The sequence below is a fragment of the Melospiza melodia genome, chromosome 4 (genome assembly GCF_035770615.1).
Source record: "Melospiza melodia melodia isolate bMelMel2 chromosome 4, bMelMel2.pri, whole genome shotgun sequence".
NCBI lineage: Eukaryota > Metazoa > Chordata > Aves > Passeriformes > Passerellidae > Melospiza > Melospiza melodia.
This window is the reverse complement of record NC_086197.1, coordinates 66,034,713-66,057,530: the sequence shown is the minus strand read 5'-3', so window position 1 is coordinate 66,057,530 and position 22,818 is coordinate 66,034,713. Positions and strand designations below refer to the sequence as shown.

At 39.1% G+C, this 22,818-nt stretch overlaps 1 long non-coding RNA gene across 1 annotated transcript in view; it reads left to right on the top strand.

The window, feature by feature from the left end:
- The first annotated feature begins 7,055 nt into the window (after positions 1–7,055).
- Positions 7,056–22,818, top strand: part of LOC134417600 (uncharacterized) — a 117,392-nt gene continuing 101,629 nt past the window's right edge. The window contains exon 1 of the long non-coding RNA XR_010027598.1: positions 7,056–7,098. This is a non-coding gene — a long non-coding RNA (uncharacterized LOC134417600). The remainder of the gene's footprint in view (positions 7,099–22,818) is intronic.

The following is a 22,818-nucleotide window of genomic DNA, read 5'->3' as shown; positions in this document are numbered from 1 at the left end:
TCAGTAGCTAGCTCTTTCTTATTTGAAATTTTGTCTTATCTTAAATTACTCATCTCTGTTTCTTGGTCTAATTCATCACTCTTCTGGAACAGCCATCATTTCCCATTTTATACACAGGATATTTCTCCTGGCTTGTGGTAGGGAAAACCCCAGCTCATCCATTATCACAAATAACCACTGTTGTTTATGACTTCTGAACTCCTTGGAGAATCTAACTGCTAAACATATTTCCAAAGTAAATATTTGAGAAGATATAATGTATCAGCATGGGTTTAGATATAAACTGAAGACCTCATCACTGAGTGTGATGAAGAATCTACTGTTTTGTTCTGTTTTTATAATTCATCAGATGCAATATCTAAAATTAGCCAGTGGCTGTTTGCAGAGGAAAAAATACTGGATTAGGTAATATCACTGAATTGTAATGTAAGGAAATTTTTGAGCTCTGTGTGAAATACCTTAACCTTGGCAAGTCATTATATGCCAAAATATTTTGAAGGGGTTCCAAATGAGATGAAGAGCAAACACAACTGCTACCTTTTTAGTCTCCCTGTCTACAGCAGTAACAAGTAATGGTAAACATGGAAAACATTTTCGTGATATAGAGGTAGATAGAAATCATCAACTATTTCTGCATCCTCATAAATGCTCTTATATTATTTCCAATTTGCATAATTTTATTATTAGACTACAACTTGAAATTAATAATCAGATGAAAGAGAAAAGTCTTCTTAATAAGTATATTGTTGATGAGACAAGAATAAATCCTTGAGGATGAGAAAAAAACCGCCGTAAAAATACTCAGAAAAGAACACAATATAGTTAAATATTCAAATCAGTAGAACTACAGGAAGAGGAAGGTGAGGTAAGTAAATAGCAGCCAGGATTTCAACTCCCTGTTGTACTTCTTCGTATTGCAAAAGCATAATAGCACTGATGTGGAACAGGGCTGCCCAGCCTTACAAGCTCTGAAGATCCACCACTCATAAAATTTTAATAACCTTTATTACATGCAGCTTTTCAGAGATAAAGAGCCTGGCTGTAAAATTACAAACAGTCTTTGTGGAGTAAAGGCTAAAATTGCAGAACAGCATCTGGACTAAGATGAGCTTGAAGAAAATATACATGCTTGCTTCAGAATTAATCAGGCAACACTGTAGAAATTTTGACTTTCAATATAAATTAATTGAGGGAGGGAAGCTTGTTGGGTTTTGGTTCATAGCACTCTTCACAAACCTCATTCCTGCCACAAGTCCCTTTGAAGCACAGAGGTGTTGCTATTAAAGCCAATTTCCTATGTTAGTGCTCTAAACCAATTGAACTTCTACTTCAATTATTCATGTATATTTCATATCAATTGTACAGACACTCTTCAGGATAGTTTCTTACCCATTTCCTTCATTTTATATATATATATATATATATATATATATACACACATAGTCCTAGATCTTCAGAGTAATATTTTAGCCAATTTCTTTGTGGTACATGCATCTTCATATCTTCAGAAGTAAGAATTTAGAAAAACAGTCACAGCAATGAGGATATTGATCAGGAAAAACTGATTTTGGGGCAAGATGGAAGGCCCTTGGGCATGTAGAGGTCATACAGAAGGCAAAGCTGAAAGAGAAAACGGAGAATAATGGAAGCCAGAATGAAGCAGGGATACGGAGATACGGATGAGGAAATTGGGATGCACAAAGAAGATGGTACAGGACAGACCTTGACTGAAGATGCAATCAGATTCCTAGGGAGAACCTAGTCCCACCAAGAACATGCTTGACAGCAGAGAGACTGTAGGGGAAAGGAGAAATGAAACTGGTGCTTGAGAGGGCAGTGTTTGCTGGAGGCTCGCGACAGAATGTCTGTTGGCAGACATCAAGTCTGCACCAGCACTAGAAAAGATTAGCCAAATGTAATCACTTGCATTTGGTACCAATTCACTGCCTTTCTAAGAGGGCCTGCCCTTCTCTTTCTGTCCTGCAGCTTTCAGCATCCTGAAAATATGTATGCTGCTCTCCATTATGTAAAAAGCTTTTTTTTTCCCTGTTCAGACTCCTACAGCATGCCAGGTGGCATGGAAGGCAGAACAGTTGCACAAAATACCCTTTTTACATCAGACAGCATTTAAATAGTGCTGTTCATAGAGTGTGGCCCTGTTCCCACTGAAGTCAGTGGGTGCTACTGAGCAAAGCTACCACAACGAGTTTGGGCCTTATGCTTTTGAGGCACTGTCCCGTTATAGTCCACACCTCAAATAGCATCTTCCCTCTAACAAACAAGCAGGGATGGATGGGAGCAAGCTGCTTCTCTGGCTGTTTCCTGCAGCACTATTTTATACTCACCGTCTGCCCACCCATCTGTTCAATCTCTTACAAAAACTGAAAACATTCCTGCTTTTTAAATGGGTGAAAAATGCCTCAGAAGAATGAGTACTGTGAGATCTCCATGAAATGACTACTAGGCTTTTCCCAATTAAAGGAGATAAAACCTAGAAATTAAGAACATTTTTATTTGTTGAAAGTTGTGGTCTTTTTTGAGAAATTTGTGAAAGCAGCATATTTTTTCAAGGATTTAGCAAAAAGCCAGTTATCCACTCTGGTGTCACTCAGTCCCCATTTATGGATTCATGGCTGATGTTGAAGTGTTTGACAGAACAAAAGTACTGGCTGATGTTTCTGGGAGCCTTTGCCTGTAGAGTGAGCCACAAAGCCACCAACCTCATAGGTTGTCAGGAATATTCCCACAAATACTGGGAAGCCACCAGCCCTGGGGAGCACTTCACAGCTAAGCTCCAGATGATGGCACCATCAGTCACTGGTTAGTTCTTGTCCTCTGTGGACCTGGTTTTAGTCACAGATAAAATTTTGGAGCTTGTGACCAGGCCTTGGCTCACAGCTACTTTGAGGATGGCAGGCTGGTCGGATTTGTGAAACAAGACCAAGGTGAGGCTCAAAGTGGACAATGAGAGCTGCATGGGGGACCCTTCTCAGAATCCCAGGTGCCTGTAGAGGCAATCCTCAGCTGGGGGTGGCAGGGCTTGGTGCTGATCCAGACTGATGTCTGCTTTCTGTTCTGTCAGAGGCTGCCTCTCTTACGAGGGGACCACTCCTTGTGGGTGGCATAGAGAAGCATCCTTAGAAAAGTCAAGTGATGGCAAGGATCCTCTCTTAATGAGGCCATGGTTCTTCAGCAAACAGAGAAAGAAGAAAGACTTTTGGGTCAGAAAAGAGGAAAGATATTTCCTAATGCAACCAAATAAGAAGGCCCATTAGGAAGCTTCTTGGAATAATTAGGTAAGGCTACTTGATGTTTTGCCATGGCTCAGAGAGGCACATAGAGCTGGCAGAGAGTCAGTAATACTCCTCGAGCAGAAAGGAATTTGCTTGCTTTTAGGCACAGTTATAAAGATCACCGTTTAATCATCTAGACTCCAAACCTCAGCCCTTACTGCTGGCTTTGCAAATGGCTGGAGAAGGATTCTTCCAGCACCCCCAAATAGAAAACTCCAGTAGGGATTAGGACTGGCTCTGCATGGGGAGTGGCTCATTACATTTTATAGCCCTTAAATTTTGCTCTTCTGGTAATAAAATTATGTTATTCATGAGTTTTCAGGAAGGGGAAAGAAAAGATAGACTGAAGAGTCTCGCTGTGACAGGAGGGAGCACTGCTGTTGAGGCTACCTTGGCTTTTACACAGATAAAGGTGGGTGGGCATGAGAAATTGTGTGTATGATAACAGACACAGCTGAAAAACAGCCTCTAGAAATCACGTATTTCAGAGCTCTATTTGCCTTCCTATAAAAGTAGCCAAGTTCAAGCAATGTCTGTCTTGTATGGAACCTTCATAATGTTCTAGTCTTAGACAGGGAGCAGCTACTAATGACAGCTGTTCATCATTTAACAGAGAAAAAGATACTTTTTGTTTGCCAGTAGGCTGGTGCCTAACTTCATCTCCTCTTGACTTCTTATAAATCTAAGACAGCTCAGCACCCTGGCTGCTTTTCATGTAGTGAGCAATGCCTTTTTTCATTGAAATCAAGGTTTTTGAAGGAGTCTCTTCCAACTTTCCTATTTGAAGCTTATGACTTCAGCTCTTATCTGAAGAAAAAGAATCATACACAACACATGAATGAGTTTTAGCTTGAATTACAGAATGCAGAGTCAGATTCCAAATTAAGTAACTTGGATTTGGGATATTTTTAAACATTAGTTTCAAATCAAACTGTTGACAATCTCTGCACAGAGAGTATTTTGCTGCATTAAAGAACAGGGTTATCAGCAGACTGTGCACTTCAAAGACTTATTCTCTTCCACTAGGCTTGTCTCCAATTAGAAACATAAATATTAGAAACTGCTGAACTGCTGAGCAGCTTCATGAGCAGGAAGAGATTCAGACATGTTTCTAGCTGAGAGAATATTGTCTACTGTAAAATCTGGAGTGCAAGAGGGCTGAGTACTGCCTCTGGAACAAATGGTGCCAATATTCATCTTGAAAGATCAATCCAATAACAATTACTCTCATTTTGTGCCATTTATAGACTACGAGTCCCACTCTGCAATGCTTCACAGTGCTGCAGGTCAGAAGACAGCTTGCAGGATGTTGAGTATTGGCAACTGTAGTCTGTGCATGGTGAAGCTCCATATGAAAAGTTTTTACAAAAGACCTGTTTTCTGCTGGCAGACTGCAATATTTCTGACAGATTCTAACCCACACTTTGCCTAAAAAAGAAATCTTCTGGTCCTTAGTTAAAGGAGAATATACTTTTGCAATTTGAAATAGTAGTGTTTCTCAGGTGATGGGAGAATTTTAATTTTTATAAAATTATTTTCTTGTTAGGGAAGCAAAAAGAGAATGACTAAGGCAGACTGCCTAAAACTAACTTCATGTGAGGAGCTAGTGGAATACATGGTGCAGTCAAATGTATTTTTTATTTCCTAAGCCCCAATATCTCTGCATTTCAATCTTAGCCTAAAGAAAGTGAAGCTGATCAAAAGAGGCTCCGTATACTAGAATAAAGGGAAAAAACAGTGGGGATTTGTGGAATCAGAGCTTGCCTTGGTGTTTCTGGTTGGTATTTATACTCTGAAGTCAGAGTTTTCTCAATACGTCCGTGGTAGGGGCAAGGCTGGTGTGTGCCAGCCAGAGCAGAATGCTGAGGCCACTGTTTGTGCCACCCCTGCTCTTCCCAGAACTGTGTAAAACTAGTGCTCATATCCAAGTCCCACATGGCCTGCCTAATCTTTAGATGTTGGAGCTCAGCAGTCATTACAGACCTGGAGCCTTGGAGCTTCAGTCCCAGACTCTGAACTGTGTTGTGGACTAAATGAGATCTTGTGGCTAAGACTGTAATTGCCATTGTCAGCACTGCAAGGCTGCAGCTACCATACATCTCCAGTAGATAAAAATGCATGTGCAGAAAGTAGTAAAGGAAATCTTGATGTGCATAAAGTTAAAAAAAAAAAAAAAAAAAAAAGCTGGAAGTTCTGTAAAGAAAGAAGATAGATAACATTAAGATAGAAGCTCCTCACTCGCAAAGCAACTAACAAGTTTTCAAGAAGGTTTTCTTTTCTCCTGTGTTGGCAGCCACTTTGTTAGGTAATTGCTCTGTTCCAGCCAAATGATACTCCTAAACAGCTTCTGGAGATTGTCTGTTGCTTATTAGGGCAGAGATATTGTCCTTTTTATATGAGTTGCAGGCAAAATAATAGGAAACTTCTAACATTGTCTTTTCTGCTGTGCATACTTTTGGGAGTTAGAAATCAGTTTTGAGGATGAGAAGTGTATCTAGTACAAGCAGTTGCACTAGAGATGTATTTATTTTCTTCTGCAAGTGAAGAGCTCATTAATTTAACTTTGCAATTAAGATGGAATTTCTCTATTAAGAATGCGGAGAATGGAAGATGCAGTGAAGTAGTTTTCATCTAGACTAGGGGACTATGCAAGTAAGGAAATAAAGTGTTTCTTGTCCTTCTCACTGGTATGCTGCTATAATTGTGATGGAGGAGTACAGTCTACCTTTTCCCCAGGCTCTCTGAGAGGTTTTATAGGAAGCATGTAGTATGGAGGAGGACAATCCATACAGTGCGCTTGCCAAGTTAAAATGAAAGCACAAAACAAGTTGCAGCTTTTTGAAACAGCCTCCTAATAACTCCACAGCTCAGTGGAGAGAGGCAGTCCAGTATCTCTTGTAAGACTATTTTAATCAGCTGGCCCAAATACCAAAGTAAATCTCTACCAATTTCCCAACGATCTTGTTTAAATGCAAGCGGTGCTTAGTTTGCGCAGCAGAACAATTTAGAAGACCACAGGGTGAGGCAGATCTTTCACTTTCCTGCAGTTATGACAAAGTTTGGTAGAGCAGTGTGGCACCCTGACAAGATGCTGAGGGTACCAGATGTTATTAGGCTGCTGATCCATCCCTGAAAGTGCATTAGGGCAGCATTTCCTTCACTGCAGCAAAGCACTGGCACCACAGTATGGATTCAGCTGGTCAGGGTTTACCTGAGATTTTTTTCCTCTTTATTCAAGGTCAGATGCTGAGTCCTCATATAATGCATGTCATTGTAATCTTCCCTTATCTGGTCACATAAGGTCCTCTGAGAATATTTTTTATAACATGTGTGTGGTAGAACACAGTCAGTGGCTTCTCAACATGATTTCTAAAGAGTTAGGGATTTGGTAGGGCAAAAGATCTCACCTTCATCTTTGAGTATTTTTTTATTTCGGAAAATGAAAGGCATTTTCTTCATCTTAATGTAGAAAACCAACCAAAGAAACTTTTTCCAAGGAGAGGTCATTAAAGGTCTGATATCTAACATTAATCTAGCTACCACTGCCTCCTTTTATAGAAATAGTTTTTCTAGAGAGCGATTCATCTCATCCAAAGAAAGACACCTAATGTAGGTCAAATGAATTGCTGTCTTGAGGCATCTATTTTTCTTCCTTGACTACAAAGAGGTATTGAGATGAGTAGCACTGGTGCCTGAAAGTGAAACATTTAAGCCAGGGTAGGTGAATCCCACTTGGAACAGGGAGACAAAGAAGCTCCATGGGGGAAAGTGTGCTGGACCTCATCAGGAGACAGAACTCACCAGTGTAAGTGTTCAGTGTGTATACTATTGACATTTATTTTATGTTGTTTTTTGACATGCTAGTGACTCCTTAATATTAAATCATTTTGTCTCTGGCTTTATGGTGCCTCTATCTTTTCTCTCTTCATTCTCTGATGATCTCTTCCTTTTCTGTCTGTTCTTGATTTTCCTCTCTCTCTCACTTTTCCTTCATTAGGTTTCTCCTAACAATTTTTTTCTCTCAACCACTTGCAGACAAGGACCCTCTAGGTGTCTAATGCATAACTGCACGAGCTCACAGCTCATCCCATGATGAAGAGCTTGAAGGAGTTGTAATTGCACAGAGGAGAATCTGGGGGTTGAGGACTGTCCTTGGCAATGTCCTTTGCATTACTGGTAGTGCTCCTGTATGAGAAACTGGCTTTTATTATTCCTTTCCCGACTCGGTTTTTGTATCCCATTTTTCTGTCAAAGGGAACTGTGCTAGCTTCCTGCCTCTGCAGATGGAAGCAGCTGCCTGGGAAATTGGCAGAGCCCACTCTGAGCCATGGTGAAGCCAAGTCTGTTCAGCAGGGAGGCCAAAGAGACTGCTGCAGGCAGGAGGTTTCAGACCGGAGACTATTTAAGCAAGTCACCCAGGGATAGATGTTTCTCTTTTACTATAACAGCTTCTCTGAAAGACCTTTAGGCAGTGAAACCTTTTTGGAATTTCACTTATGAGGTCACAGTTCTTACTGGAATGCCCATTCCGCATGAATCATGGGTTTTGCGCATTCATGGCACAGATTCTGGAAACATCTTCCACAAGGTCATCTCTCTTTTTACTGCAATCTCTTCTAATACCCTGAACAACTAATAGCATTATAGAACTACAGAACTAATAGAACAACAACTAATAGTATTATAATTTATATTCTTTGCCTTAAGGTTTTTTCACCCTTACCAGAACCCCATACTTAGAACAAACTGGAACGTGGCATTTTCCCCTTACAACAGCAGATTGAAAAAAAAAAGAGAGAGAAAAGGTCTTCTGCTTCCTGTTACACATTTGTAGAAGCATTCTGTATAAGTCCTTGGAGAGATTAAATGGATGATAGTTGTATTAAGTCTTAATTGGGTCTGCCTCCTAACAGGTAATAGTCATGAGAGAGTCAGATCCCTCTGTGTGGAAATTGCTGTCATTCCATTGACCACCACTGAGCTTCACAAACTCCAGCAATCTGAGAATGAGGCCTGTGAGGTCTTCCTGAATCTTCAGAGTTCATTGTAAATGGACCCCACTGTACCTGAGACTGGCATTAAGGAGCTATAAATCATTTGTTTTAGTGAAAGCAACCTCTTTATAGCTTTTGCTTTCTCTATAATTTTTCCCTGTCTGTTAGCTTGTGTTTTAGAGGTTTTTTTCTTGTCTCTTTGTTCAGTGGCATTAATTTTGCTTATTAGTAAAATTTGTGCTGAAAGATGTTAAAATAAGGGGAATTTTCTTATGCATAACACAGTTTCATTATTTGATATTGATGACAACAATTTCTTATTGCTTATTTCCACTGCATTAGCTCTTACAACCTTAATTAGGTCAGGGTCCCACTGTACTAGATGGGGATGCCATAAAAGAGAGGCTCTGAAGCAGAAGACCTAAACTGTAGAGATAAGAAACAGCAACTGAGAGAAACAAAAGAACAGAGAGGACATGAAAAGGTCTAGATAGGCATGAAAAACAGACTCTAATTTCTATCTGCACAATTCCTGGGTGTATTAAGCCAATCAGTAGCAATGATAGCACCTCTGCTATTTGCTTTTCCAGTACAGCTAGGCTGAACAGAATTTAAATTTCAGAGCACTGCATACTAATTGTGTTTGTATTACCCACTTGCCTTTTTCTCCTTTTTTTTTTAATGCTTTATCACAGACCTTGTATTAATTAAAGCTTTGCAATAGATAGGATTGTTTGGCCTGTACAAACGTGACTTAAAATATCAGCCTCTTTCACAGCATCAAGGAAGCCACGGCCAATTGCTTGGATAATGACCTGCAGAGCAAGGCCCTCCCACCATGATGGTGCACAAGCTGATCCTTTTCCCTTCTGACAGACACCAATGGATTGAAGGCAGCAGGGCCAAAGCCATCATACCTCAAAGGCACCTTCCATGGCTGGTATGTCCCTGCAATACAGTTGCTCCTTCTGCAGACTACAGCACGAGTTTGGACAGATCATGTGAATTTTGACTGCTTGCTGAGATGCAAAATCATGGACCTGCAGCTCAGTTAGTTCACTCATGCTTCTTTGCCACCCTAAAACTATTTTGACCTTAGTATTCTTGTATATTTCCTTTGTGGCATTTCCTTTGTGACCTTCTGGTTCATCAAATAGGTAATAGCAAATATGTTTTGCAATGCTAATTCTTATACTTGCTTGTTATTTCTTTCAGAACATTGCTGTACTAGGTACTGACCTCTTAAGCTCTGGACCTCAATCATTTTGCTCTCAGATACATGCAGAATGTAAGTCTGTGAGGTTAATGATGAGGAAAATGGGTAGCAGGAAAGTTGACTATGTGAATTATGTTGGTTATAGAAATAAATAATGGAAAAAGCAAGTGACACCAGTGAAAATGAGTCAATGTGGGAACTCAGCACATCACTCTGGACGTCCAGAGTTGCTGAGAACCTTCTTGGGGGGCTCAGAAGACCTGGAATGTTGCCAGAAGTGCCTGGTGGCTTGACTTTGATCCATCTAGGGATGTGCCACCTGTGTATGAGGACATGAGAGTCACATGGGTATGAATGGTGCAGGAATGATATATTTATAGGGTGAAAATATAGATTTTAGGGTTTTTGGTATAAAGGGTAATGGGGACAAGATGGAGGAATCAGGGTGTGTCTCGTCCTTCTTTCTTCTTCATGTCATCCATCTTCTGTGATGATGTTGGCACCTGGGGATTGGTTTGGAGTAGAAGTGCACTGTCTAACATAGGTGGTATGTATTGGGACATAAAAGTAAATATGATATACGTAGTTTGTAGTATATAAAGACGCTGCCGCCTCGGGGGCAGTCGCGGTGCCTGTGGCTGCCTTGCTGTTCAGACCTTGGCTGGGCAGAAGGAAAAACTTTGTAGATAAGAAATAATAAACATCCTGAAGATTAAAAACTGAAGAGTCCAGTCTCATCCTTCAAAGCTCGGGTTGCTCAGAACCATCCCACGCACCTCGGGACAGAGACAGACAACAGCTCCCGAGAAGCTGAGATTCTAGATCAGTCTTCCTGATTCTTAAACCAGGTTAATTATGGACAGCCTAACTGTGCCGTGTCTTCAAGTAAGACTTAAGGAATTAAACAATCCAGCAAATATAGAGTCCTGCCCATCTCTTCATTATTATACTGTTTTTAAAGGTGTACTTTTTGCATTCCCTGAAACCATGGCACACTGCGGAAGGAGCGACTGTATTGCAGTGACATGCCAGCCATGGCAGGTGCCTTTGAGGTATGATGGCTTTGGACTGACTCCTTTCAGTCCATTGGTGTCTGTCAGAAGGGAAAAGGATCAGCTTGTGCACCATAATGGTGGGAGGGCCTTGCTCTGCAGGTGATTTTCCAACTGGCCTTCCTTACCAAGTTACCCCAGCCCAGTTTGCATATAGATTACCTTCTCATACACATTAAAACTGAACTGCATCTCAGGGGACAACATACTGGAAAAAAAATTAGTTCTTGTATATGTAAAATATGGTTCTGGTGAATCTTTTTGTCCTTTCTATCATTAGAGGGTTTTAGCAGGATTGTGTATAAATGCCTGTGCGTCTCAACAGAATGTTTGGTAGCAGGGAATTCTTTATGGAGTTTGTATTTACTGAGGTATAACATCTACTGATGTTAGTGCTTCAAAGGACAGGCAGATTTCTTGGCTGAAAAGCAAGCATCTTCATTTTAGGTTTTGACACAGCAGGAGATTTATGGCAGCAAGAAAGAGAAGGAAGGGATGCTCTTTGTACATAATTAACTGAATCACCCAGACAGATATCTTTATAACTGGTGTTGCTGCAAAACCAAATTTTTATCAGGTTTTCACTTTCTCTATAAATCAATATTTATTTTATCTGGTGCTGCAGAATCCAGAAGTCACGTATTTCCAGCTTGAAAAAGCTTCAGAAACTAAACTGATTTATTTCCTGACCTCTGCAAAAGAAAATTTGTTTCATTCTTAGATGTTTTTAGTAATTTTAGGTCATGCATATTTTGAACTGAATTTAATTGTTGTGCTTCAAGATCTGCAAATTTTTCACTTCTAGAAATACAGGTATATTTTTAAGCATTTAAAAATGTGACATTCTTTCTTCCTAGCAATAGGCCAATTGGCAGTAGGCCAACAGGCATTTATATTTCCATTTTTTCTTTGGTATCTTCAGTCTTCAACCTCTGAGAATATTTCTAGAAATATCAGCAAATTCTTACAAAATGAATATGTATTGGAATAGCATACCATAGGAAAGCGATAAATATAAGATAAACCCCCTACAGTCCTAAAATCAAATTACCAAATCTTGAGTTTCCTTAGATTAGATACATTTTTCATCTTAAAGGAAGGAAAAAAACCTTGCCTTACTTCTTGGAATTGTGGTACACCTTATCCTCACATTTAATCTAGCTCTAGTTCCTTACAGTAGCAGGTTCTAATCCATGTGCAAAACAGGAAGAGGAAAGAAGTCTGGCTGGGAACAGATTTTGTGAAGTATGCTAAGAAAAGTCTCGCAGTTCCCCTGGATTAAGAATTGCTCTGAATACCCTCAGATTTCCAAAGTCATTCCAATTTTATTCCCAATTTCAATATACAATGCAGTTGAACTCCATTTGTCTTTCTTGTATTCTTGCAGACAGTCTAAAATGCCCCTAGGAGAATCAATTCTCTCTCTCAGAAGTAGTTCACACAGATAAAATCCCATTTATTTATTTTTCAGATCATTCAAATGCGCAACATCAGTATTATCAACTCCATGTGGACATAAATGCTTTGAATTCATGCTTGAATGGTAACCATGGTCATTAACATGCCATATTATTTGGCTGCAACAGTGGGATTATAGCAGAAAATCACTGATAAGTGGTGTTAGGGCAGAATTCATTATTAGAAGATCCAGGAGTCGAATAGTTAGTGGATGATTTTAATAACAATAATAACAAAAAATTATCCCCTCAAAAGTTCCAGTTATAATGATACTAAAAAATCATCCCCTCATAAATGCTGAGCTACTTCAGTGTCACTGTGCTTCTCAGGTATCAGCCCCTGGATGACTGTTTCAGAGTGCACCTGCTGTGTGGAGAGCTACACCCATTTTTCTGCTAAGATGTAGGTGCAGCAGGCCCCCTTCCACTGAGGGTCTGTAAATTCTGGAGCAGCTCACAGGAGTTTCCACAGCACCAATTCTTCATATGTTTGTGAGATAGGCCATAAAAATACTCACAAATATCCTGGGCTGGATGTTAAAATCTAGTGACTGGTTCTGCTTTCAAAATACACTTTGGGCACATGAGGGTTTGACCAACAAGTACATTAGGATCATGTACACTTACCAGAAGACAAACATCATTTGGTATCATTAGAACAAATTCCACCTTAGTAAGATTTTCTCTTTTCTTCCCCATTTTAGCCTTTTATCAGCCAGAATAAAAGTAATGCTCCTGGTCTTTCAAGCTTTATTATTTAGCAAAGGCTTAAGAGGAAATTAGAACCTGGCCTCTTGTTTGGAGAATGATCACGACAGGACTTACTTCATTCTCACCTAGTTACAGCCATTTTAAGAGTATTTTGTCTCAGTGTTCAGGAGATTTACTCAATGTACACACAAATGAAAAAGCAGGGGATTTAATAACTTTTCTCTGACCTTCAAGAAGGATTTAGAATATCCAGTTGTCCCCAAAAAGTCAAATGAAGGCTCAGGGACAAAATCCAGCGAAAAAGCAGGGAAATGTGTTGAGATTAAACCACTGTTGCCTCAGTGATACAAACATTAAAGCCTGAATGAAAAAAGAAAAAAAGAAAAAAATCTGTATAAAAAAAAAATTAAAAAAAGAAGTTGAGAAAAAGTTTTGGGCTGATAAAATGGCACACAATTCTTCTAAAGGTTTTCATTAGGTAGTTACAAGCATACACCTGCCTTTCAGCCCTTTGTGAGAGAAAGCTGGTTAGCTTTAAGGCAACTTCCTTAGTGGGAGACTGGCTTTTCCCACTCTCAAGGACCTTTATCTAATGGAGGGGCTTGTCTTCCTCTGGGGAGAGAATACCATCCCTGCATTAGGAGTGAAGTCAAACAATTGATGTAGGCTTGGCATTTCAGACTGTGAATAATCCTAACGGGTCAAATTACCACATGTGGGCTTTTACTAGCTTTTCCTGAGGCAGTAACCCTACTGGATGTGGGAAATTCTCTAGAAATATGGTCTCCCCCTTTAATTGTAAAACAAACAGTGAATTAAACAGTTTCATGCTGTGTAGCAAAATTGTAGGAACTGCACTGTTAAATCATAAAAATCTTACTTTCAGCAGGGAGCAGGGTACAGTCAGGGGCTGCTAGGAAGCTGAATTGCTGGCAGATGAAGCTGCTCATGGGGTTGAGGAGCTGGACTCATGGGAGCTCTGCCTTAAGATTTTGTTGGCAGTGTGTAGGTGCTGGCCAAGCTTTGCTGGACCCTCTTCTGTAGTGACAATTTTGAGGTGACATCAGGGATGAATAAACAAGTAGTCCTACAACAAGAATTCTTGCTATTTTTGTGCTTAATGAAAGAGTGTGCATGTGAAGTAGCTGCATGTGTTTAATTAGTAAATGTTTTTCTCCTCCTCTGAGGGAAGCTCTGTTCTGGAGCAGGGCAAGCATTGTGAGCAATGCACTTAGCCTCTATTTGCTTCCTCTTCTCTTTATCCTTTTTTTCTTTTTTTTTTCCCTTTTCTTTATGCCAAGGAATGGTTAAATGGCATGTACCTTAAACACAGCACATTTATAGAACAGTGACCTTAAGAGCTTTAAACGACTACATTGTTTAATGTGAAGGAAAAGAATACCACAGATCAGTGGAAATGTCAGCAGTACTTTTAATGAATCAAGTTTGTTTTAATCGATAGCCAAGTCTTCTTTCCGTTGCCCTGAGATTGTCATGCTTTGCAAAGAGATAATAGTAAATGTCATGCTCTGGAAAAGCAGTGACTTGGTTCCTATAAATCAACAGAAGCATTGTTCTACTAGATGTGACATATGAGAGACAGAAGTGCTGTCTTTCCAAGAAATTGTTGTTTCCATACCCTGTGTAAAAAGGGAGCTTGAGGAATATTCTCAGACCCTCAGCACTCTGTATCCAGATGGACTCTTCAATAGCCTAGTGAAAAGTGAGGAAATGCTTACAGGGTACCCCTGAATCTGAGTGGAGAACTACCTAGAATTGCTCACATATAGAATTTTTTTTGTTTGTAATCTGTACCATGAGTTTTGAAGTCCAGTTGAGAGCTTAGATCACATAAGAGCTGATAAATAAGCTTGTTCCATTTTTACATTCAGATGAAACAAGAAATGGCAGAACCACACCACAGGGTTTTCCTATACAGGCAGCTGAGGGTTACCTCTGTGGGAAAACCTCTTTGCCTTTTCAGGAATTTTTTGTTGTTGTGGTAGTTTGGGTTTTGGTTCTTTTTTCTCCCTAGCCTTTACGAGAATGTCTATAACTTGTTCTATATCTTGTTTGCTTGTTCATTTGCTTGTTTGTTTTATAGGTCATTCTGTCATGCTTTTCTGGGGTATAGTTAGGAGTAAGAGCCTGTAAATTTTATAGCCAAGCAAAGAGATATCTGTCTTCATAAACTCCATCCATCTCTAGCCCTGCCAGTAATACAAATGAGAGAAGGGGTCTGTCACCTAGTCCAACACAAGAATTCATTACTTTAATGCCCAAAGCAGGCAAAAGTATGCCAAAGTATAAAATATATTTATTTTGGACCTTGAGACTAGGACCATTTGGATTTTACATTTACTTTCTCAACTTTGACTTTATACCCCTGCAATTTATGCAGTAGTGTAGAATTTGAACAGACAGCACCTGTCTAGGTTTGTGCTCCAGAAGCTTTATCAACTTTATAAACCCCTGGAGTGTGATCCTCTCAATGCCATAATTTCATGCTCTTTGTTTAACACCTTACAGGCATGTTGCTTGACCAGCTGGGAAACAGCAAACTGCTTTTTGTTGGCTTTCTCTCTCTGCTCCCACTAATCACAACTTCTTCCATTTTCTGCCTAGGACAGTGCTCCAGCAGAATTACCCCTTATCCACCTCTTTCATGCCTGAAAGCTTTTTAAGAAAACTTTACCTCATGTCTTACTGTCACATATTTCTGAAACTAACAACTTTTCTGCCTGGCAGCTCACTCCTGAATTTACTACAGTTCTATTCAAGCCAAAAAAAAATTTTTTTAAATAAATGTAATCCCATCAAGACTCAAAACTTACAGATGGAGGGTGGAAAAAACCCAGAGTACAGTAATGCAAAATAGTATCAGTATGCACTAGACTGCTGTTATTCCCTAGGAAACAAGCCAATTGTTTGAACTTCTTGATACCTTCCTCAAATTTCTCTGCATATGCTTTTGATTTTCCAGGTTAGTTTGTACTTACACCAATACCAAGATTCCCAGAGTAAGGGGAAGCCTGGGACTTAGAGAGGTGGGCTGAGAATCAGCTTCTTATCTGTGCTGTACCAAGGTCTGAAATGTTCACTTTTAAACATAAATCTATTTGATGGCAATTTTCTTCCTTTGTTGTCTTTCAAAGATAGCTTCTGTTTCACTGCAGTGGAAGGATAAAAAGTACTATAGGCAATGCAGTTCTTGCTGACCTATTTCCTTAGGTGTAAGACTGGCATCAGTTCTGGGGTGGGAAAACATTCCCTCAAAAATTCTGCATGCAACACCCAGACTCTACCACAGACTGGTGCATCCTTGTTTGCTAGCAGACACTCGTGACATGGCTGGTACCTAGAATAAATTGTTGTTATGGTGGTTTTCTGACCCATGTATCCATTGTACTAAATAGGAATCATTTTGGGAGGTCCATTATATGGATAGATTTATAAGACTAGACAGGAAAAATAGCAGAATCATATGACTACATTGAAAGAATGAAAAACTTTAATTAATTAACTGCAATTTTATAGAGAGATTGATGAATTTGAAGAGGCAAAACTTCAGTAGTTTGAATTTCATCTGAAAATGTACAGAGCCTCCCGACTGAGTGAACAGGGCTTTTTATTTGGTTTTGTGTCACAAAGACAGTTAAATTTAGAGGCATCTTTGATGTTATGAGAGTATGGGTTATGAGTTATGAGAATAACTACAAATTGTGGGCCAAGTAGTGACCTTTCCTTCTGCCTTGAGTCACATGCTCTGACTGACAAGCACTCTGGGGTGCTACCTAAGGCGTGGTTCTTTGGGAGGTAGGGTTGAAGTGTCCTTGTTCACAGACCTTCTTGGTCTTCATAATCCCAAAGTGGCTTATGGACACCTTTTCCTGACAGTTCCATCACTTGGGTGTGACAGGCTTGTGCTGTCACAATTCTTTTTCTTTGCTTTTTGTTCACATTTCTCATTAATTATATATGCCACATAATAAAAATCTGGCTTCTCCCCGCACACTTGCAAAGAGCTGGTAGAGTACTGAAGAAAGAAAAAACAAATTACAGTTGTCCATGAAAGGATAAGCATGCTGAGGTGCCCCCTGTGATATAAATCCTTTTGGATGAACTAGATGTTGTGCTGCATGCATTTGCTCTGAGCATGCCCTCTGAATAGCTTTTTCTGTCAGCAAGTCCCATCATGTTTATTATAAATTCTATTAAGTGTTCTGGGAAAGCTAAGAAATGTATTTTCTATAAGCAAAATACAGAGAGACTTGTTAAGGTGAAAAAAAAAATCTAATTCTACTGCAATATGCAAACTGGACCACAAGATTGCGGTTGAGTTATCATTCTGAAGTGAAATGGGCGACTGAGGAAGAGGAAATGTTGTTTTCTGAACATTAGCAAATTGGCACGTTTGATGAAAGGCAGGAGGCACAGGTAGTGTTCAGTCAGCTTCTCAGGAAGGGGGCTGCATTCCTCAGGCAGTTACATACTCACCTATGTCAGTACCTTGCTAGCCAACATTAGATGCTCTTTCAGGCTCAGATCAGGCAAAACACTGATTTTCTGGTTTGAATATTAAGCAATATATAACAGCATTTAGAATATTAAGCACTATACAAGAAGTTTTCTGGGATGCTTTTTGGAAATAAATTAGTTTTCTAGAAAATATTAATTTCTGATGCCAGTTCACAGGGAAGCCTGGCAAACCATCATCAGTAGCTTTGACTCATTTTACCTCAGTCTAAATGAGCAGGTTGACCCATTCTATGCTTAACAGCATTCCTAGTTTGTCCTAGTCACTTGTGACCAAGCCTTGTGTTCTTCACACACCTGCAGAGGCTCCTTATCTCCTTCCATAGCTTCTTGCAACTCTGCTGCAGACAAGCTGCACAGGATATTTCACAAAGCATCTCTGTGTTAAGAAAAGTGAAGTACCATGCTGAAATAAGAGAGATCAATTAAACAACACGTAAAAATCACTTACCAACACCCATTCTTCCCAAAAGACTCTTCTTACTTTTAAGCATATTTGTGTGCTTGTAAACTTGCAGATACACACAAATTCTCAAGAAAGTGAGTAGGAAGGTCAGAATACCCAGAAGCATGAGGTTGGCATTACATCTGGCTTTGAGATGTGGCTTCTGCTGACTGACAGGACAGTAGCTGACATTTGAATTGTGGTGGCTGAACATACCAGATCTGCAGAAGAAGTGGTTTTGCCTGCAGGCCAGTGTTGGTACAGCTCCTGGCAGCAGTTGTAAAGTGAAACTGAGCCAGTGAAACAGAATAATGTTGCTAATACTGCTTAAAACCATTGAAAAAAATCAGCTTTTACTACTGCTTGGTTTCTTTTTATCACTTGACTGTGATTGCATCACTGAGTGCACTCACAGAAATGTACGATGAAATCATACAGCAGGCGGAATATAGGGCCCTCTAAGTGGAGGATGTATAATGAATTGTAAAATGTACATATAATAAACTTCAAAAACATATGTAGAGATAATTAGGAAAAAAAAATCTTTTAATCATCCAAATTATATCAGTTATTAGTAGGACCTAATACTCGATGCAAGCCAGAACATGATTTTGAGGCTAACTTCTAGTTTGCTCTCACAACAGCATCATTATTTATCATCTCTGTCTTACCCTGTATGTTTCAGATGCTGTAGACTCCATATCCAGGTCAATTAAATGTGGCCAGGAACATTTGTGGGCTGAGAGGCACAGACCTGTGAAATTTTCTCTGATTCTGCTGCCTGTGGGAGTGTTCCATGGAGGAAACAGCATCCAAGACAGGCTTGGTAATTGCTGAGAATAGTGATAATTTTTAGAGGCCAAAATAGACCAAGGAAGCATTATAACAGTTTTATTAATGTGTTAGCAACTGGTTTTCTGCATTTTCCTGAATACTTTGATTTACCAGTATGCCTTCAGCTGCTTTTACTGATAGGCTTAAATTTACTCTTCACACATCATAAACATATTTTATAATCTTTTACAGAGGCTGTTGGGTGCTATATAGTATGTGAATATACTCCTCATTTCTTCATTTTATTTCAGCAATTCACCTTGAATTGAAAGATAATTTCTTGGGTTTTCCAAGCCTATTATTGGGTTTAGTACCTTTTTAATTATGCCATGTTTAATGATAGAAAAAAAATTGTAAAACAAACGTTTCTTCTGTTTTCTTCCTCGCCACTCCCCTTCAGTACCAAGAGGAGTACTTTTGTTGCTTGAAAAATAGCTTGTTTGTCCCTTGTATGATAGAGAGATTGAGTCTTATATGTACACAGATATTTCTTTTTCTCTCTACTTAAAACACCACAGAGCTCTTTACAATCATCACATGTAGAAATTTGAAGAAAGACCAAAGGGGATAAAATCAGCCAGTTAATCCTGTTAGCCGATGTTTACTAGATTATGATGTATTTGCCCAAGTTAATTATCCCACTGATGATATCCTAATGGAGAATTTAATATTCATTTCCCTGTTTGGCAAATGGCAAATCACAAAAATTTGTTTTATAAGATATATATTACACTGCTGTGGTTCCTCTCAAAATGGTGGGGTCATTTGATGTGCTGTATGGGATAGAGGAAAAACAAAGAAAAGGTTTTTTTTTTTTTTTTGTAGGAGACAACAGGAGAGCAGACTTGTCCATATCAGAGCTCTGTGGCTCCTTTGCTCCCAGCAGTGCTCCACAGGCTTCCTGATCTTGGAAACCTTGCAGGGACCTTTCCTGTGCTTCAGCCTGTGTGGAAGTACTGATAATGGTAATCTTCAACAAAGCACAGGATGTATCTGCTAGTATGATCCAAGAAGAAAGCCCCTACACTTTAATTATATGCAAATATATTTGAAGAGGTTAATCAGAAGTGTAAGGTTGCTCCAATACCGTGAGCAGAAGCGATTCAGTCTGTCTATCCATTTGCCGGTGTTGTCACTTCTGATTTACTCACTGAATCTTTGCAGCCACCAAGATCTTCAATAAGGTTCATATACCCTTGCCCTTTGCCATTCACAAAAGTTAAGAATAAAAAATCCCCACCAAAATGAAACCAAAGCTTTCACAGTGAGGGATATCCTGATACAACTATCAGCACATCCTTTGCAAGTGTCACTGCCACCTTAAATAAATGTTGTATAACAAATGAGTGCACTTAGTAATTAGCCCTGTAGAATGTAGATCTAGAAAGGGTTATTTGAGCTGAAAATGCACATTGCCATTATTCACAGAACCATCCTTCCAGATTAAGAGTCCTATTTCTGGTGTAGATTCACAGAATTACATAGCACTATGATTTATGTTACTTAAATATCCAGTAAAATATTTGTGCTCATAGAGACTTGTTTTGTTTGGAGCAGAACACACTATATTTCTGATATGTCCCCCTTTATAACAGTGCCTTTTGAAAGAATTAATAAGCCCCATCTTGCTAAAAAGGAAATACATTGAAAAGCAGCAGGGTGTTTTCCAAGCAACCTAAATACTACAGCAATATTATCAAATTTCTAAAACACATGATCCATAATGATGGGCAACAACAGTTTCATGCTGTCATGGCAACAGGAAATCTTAGGGTTGCAAATCCATAATTTGAAAAGATTCTTTTGAGAGAGCAAAGGGGTTTTATACTGCAGCTGCAGCCCTAGTAGGCACAATATACTGTTGCTGGCTACTTCACAAGCAGTATATACCTATTTTTTAAATTTGTGCTGCTTTTCATGGTCTTTAAGCCTCATTTGTGTGTTTGATGTTCTTTTCTTAAAGGATTTGTTTTTCTTTCATTTCACTGTGAAGTTTTCATTAATCTGATTTCATGCTAGTTTATAATCTGCTTTTATGAAAAGTCTGGGGGTTTGGCCACATATTTATTTCGTAATAGCAAATTTAGTTCTTCTTTTAAGGGGCATGTTATTTTGTGTCAGGAGTATTTTTTTTTATTTAATGTGTACTATCTCATAATTATAGGTACCTAGGCAATGTTCCCTTTAGTGAAATACCCTTTGCTCCAAGCACTGCTGATTGCTACATAGCCATTGGTGCTGATTTGGGGTTTTTTATCCTCCAAAGATTGGTAAGAAGTAAGCAAGGAGTAACAAGGAGCAACAAGGATTTAGGGTTTTTTTTCTGTAACAGTTACCCTGTGATTTCAGCAGCCGGACTCTCCCACTGTTTGCTTTTTTTCAATGTTGAGTAACCATAGCATTAGTTATATAATACGTGGACTGCAAAATGTTGTCTTTTACTGTGATCAGTTAGAAAATTCCTATTATCTTCTGGGGAGCGAGCATTTTAAAGTAAAAGGATATTCTGTTCTGAGGAAAGGAGGCACGAACAAATTATGTAATGTCTCTCCTGATCTATGATGCAAGATTGCTCTGCTTAGTCACATGGAAGGGAATGTCTCTGCATCCCAAATTTGTCCTTAGATAGCAATCATGGAAGAGGAACCCTCTCTAAGTAGATGTACCTTGTTAGCACATTTCATAAGGCTGAAGGGAATTCCTGGATACGTGCCATCATAAAAAATTGTGTCACACAGTTAATGAAGCTTTATCCTAATGCTACACAAGTTTTTTTGCCTCTTGATTACTCATACTGAAAGGCCATTCCTGTAAATATTCCTAAATATTCCTTCCAGCCTAAACTGAGTCATACCACATACCCATTTGTTCTTGTGCTAGTGCTGTTCCTTAGATTTAATAGGCCTTCTCTCCTTCTGCTGTCAGCCTCTAAAGCATTTAGAGAGAAAAATCATGTCTTCTCTCAACCTTCATGTTGAGAGCTGAGCTCCTTGCTTGCCCTGGTGGTTCTTTCCTGCATTTCTTCCCTTTTGAATTCAGCTGTCCTGAACAACAAGGAAGGCAGACCACTGCATTTCACAGGACAACCAGTGCCACACTGGGTCTCCATGGCAGAACTTACATAAAATCTCCAAATCCACTTTGTTCCCAAATATTTTTTTATTCTATACATCACAAAGTGGGATTAACTTATTATGTGGTTATATCTTTATCACCTCTTAGAATTTGGTTTCTTGCACTGAAATGTCATTACGTGTAGAAATTAAAACAAATAAATCTTACCAATAACAAAACTACCAGTAAATGTGAACAGAAGTTGAGACCACATTTTAATCAATGGGTACTAATGAGAATATCTTTATATAGTCTACGCAGTGCATCACATGAGATCTTAATAATATGAAATGTTCAGTTGCCTTGAAATCCCAGTATGGCATAGTATAAGATAAAAGTTAGGTTAAGATAACCTCAGAGACCTTAAGATAAAAGTTAGGTTCACTGGAGGACTATTCTACATGGTTTTCTGAACATAAACCTGTAAATATTTATGGAACACATGTTTTTCTAAATATTAATAAAATTCATTTGTAGCTCTCTTCAAACTGAATCACATATGCACCTCAAATATCTGTATATGTTAGGAAATAATGATTTTGTTTTTCATAGAGGTAAGACTGAGCTAGAAGACTACACCTATGTTCGCAAAACTAAAAATCTTAGCAAGGACTCACAGTAAAACTGAAATAATAAATATTGCTCTAAGATGGTTACTGACTAGAGGATAGATAGGGCTTTATCTTTTTAAGTTCTTATCTAGAACAGCACACAGAGAATACAGAACAGACACGGCTTGAGTTTATCTTACTCATTTCACAGTGCTGTGAAAAGTTATAAATTCACTCTTGAGACTCCAGGGCTTTTTCAGAGCTAGACTGGGGTTTGCATTAGTGCACACATCCTGAGGCTTTGCTCCCTTGGCGTCGCTCTAGTCATAAGATCCACACGGAGCCACAAACTCATTTGGGCTGAAAATTATGCTGGATGTCTCCTAGACAAACTTCCTGGGTGAAGTGGGGTCAGCACTGAACTCAACATTGGCTTTTTCCACAGCCCTGGGCCACTTATTCCCATGCTTAGTTTTCCTTATTGAAGTTTTTATTTTTTCTGTATTTCAAGTCAGAAGCTCCCATTTTGTGACCACTGTTGTTATTCTTTTATCGTGCACCACAGTGAAGGATTTGCTTCTGTCTTGCTGGTAGCCACCTCACAGGTACCAGGGG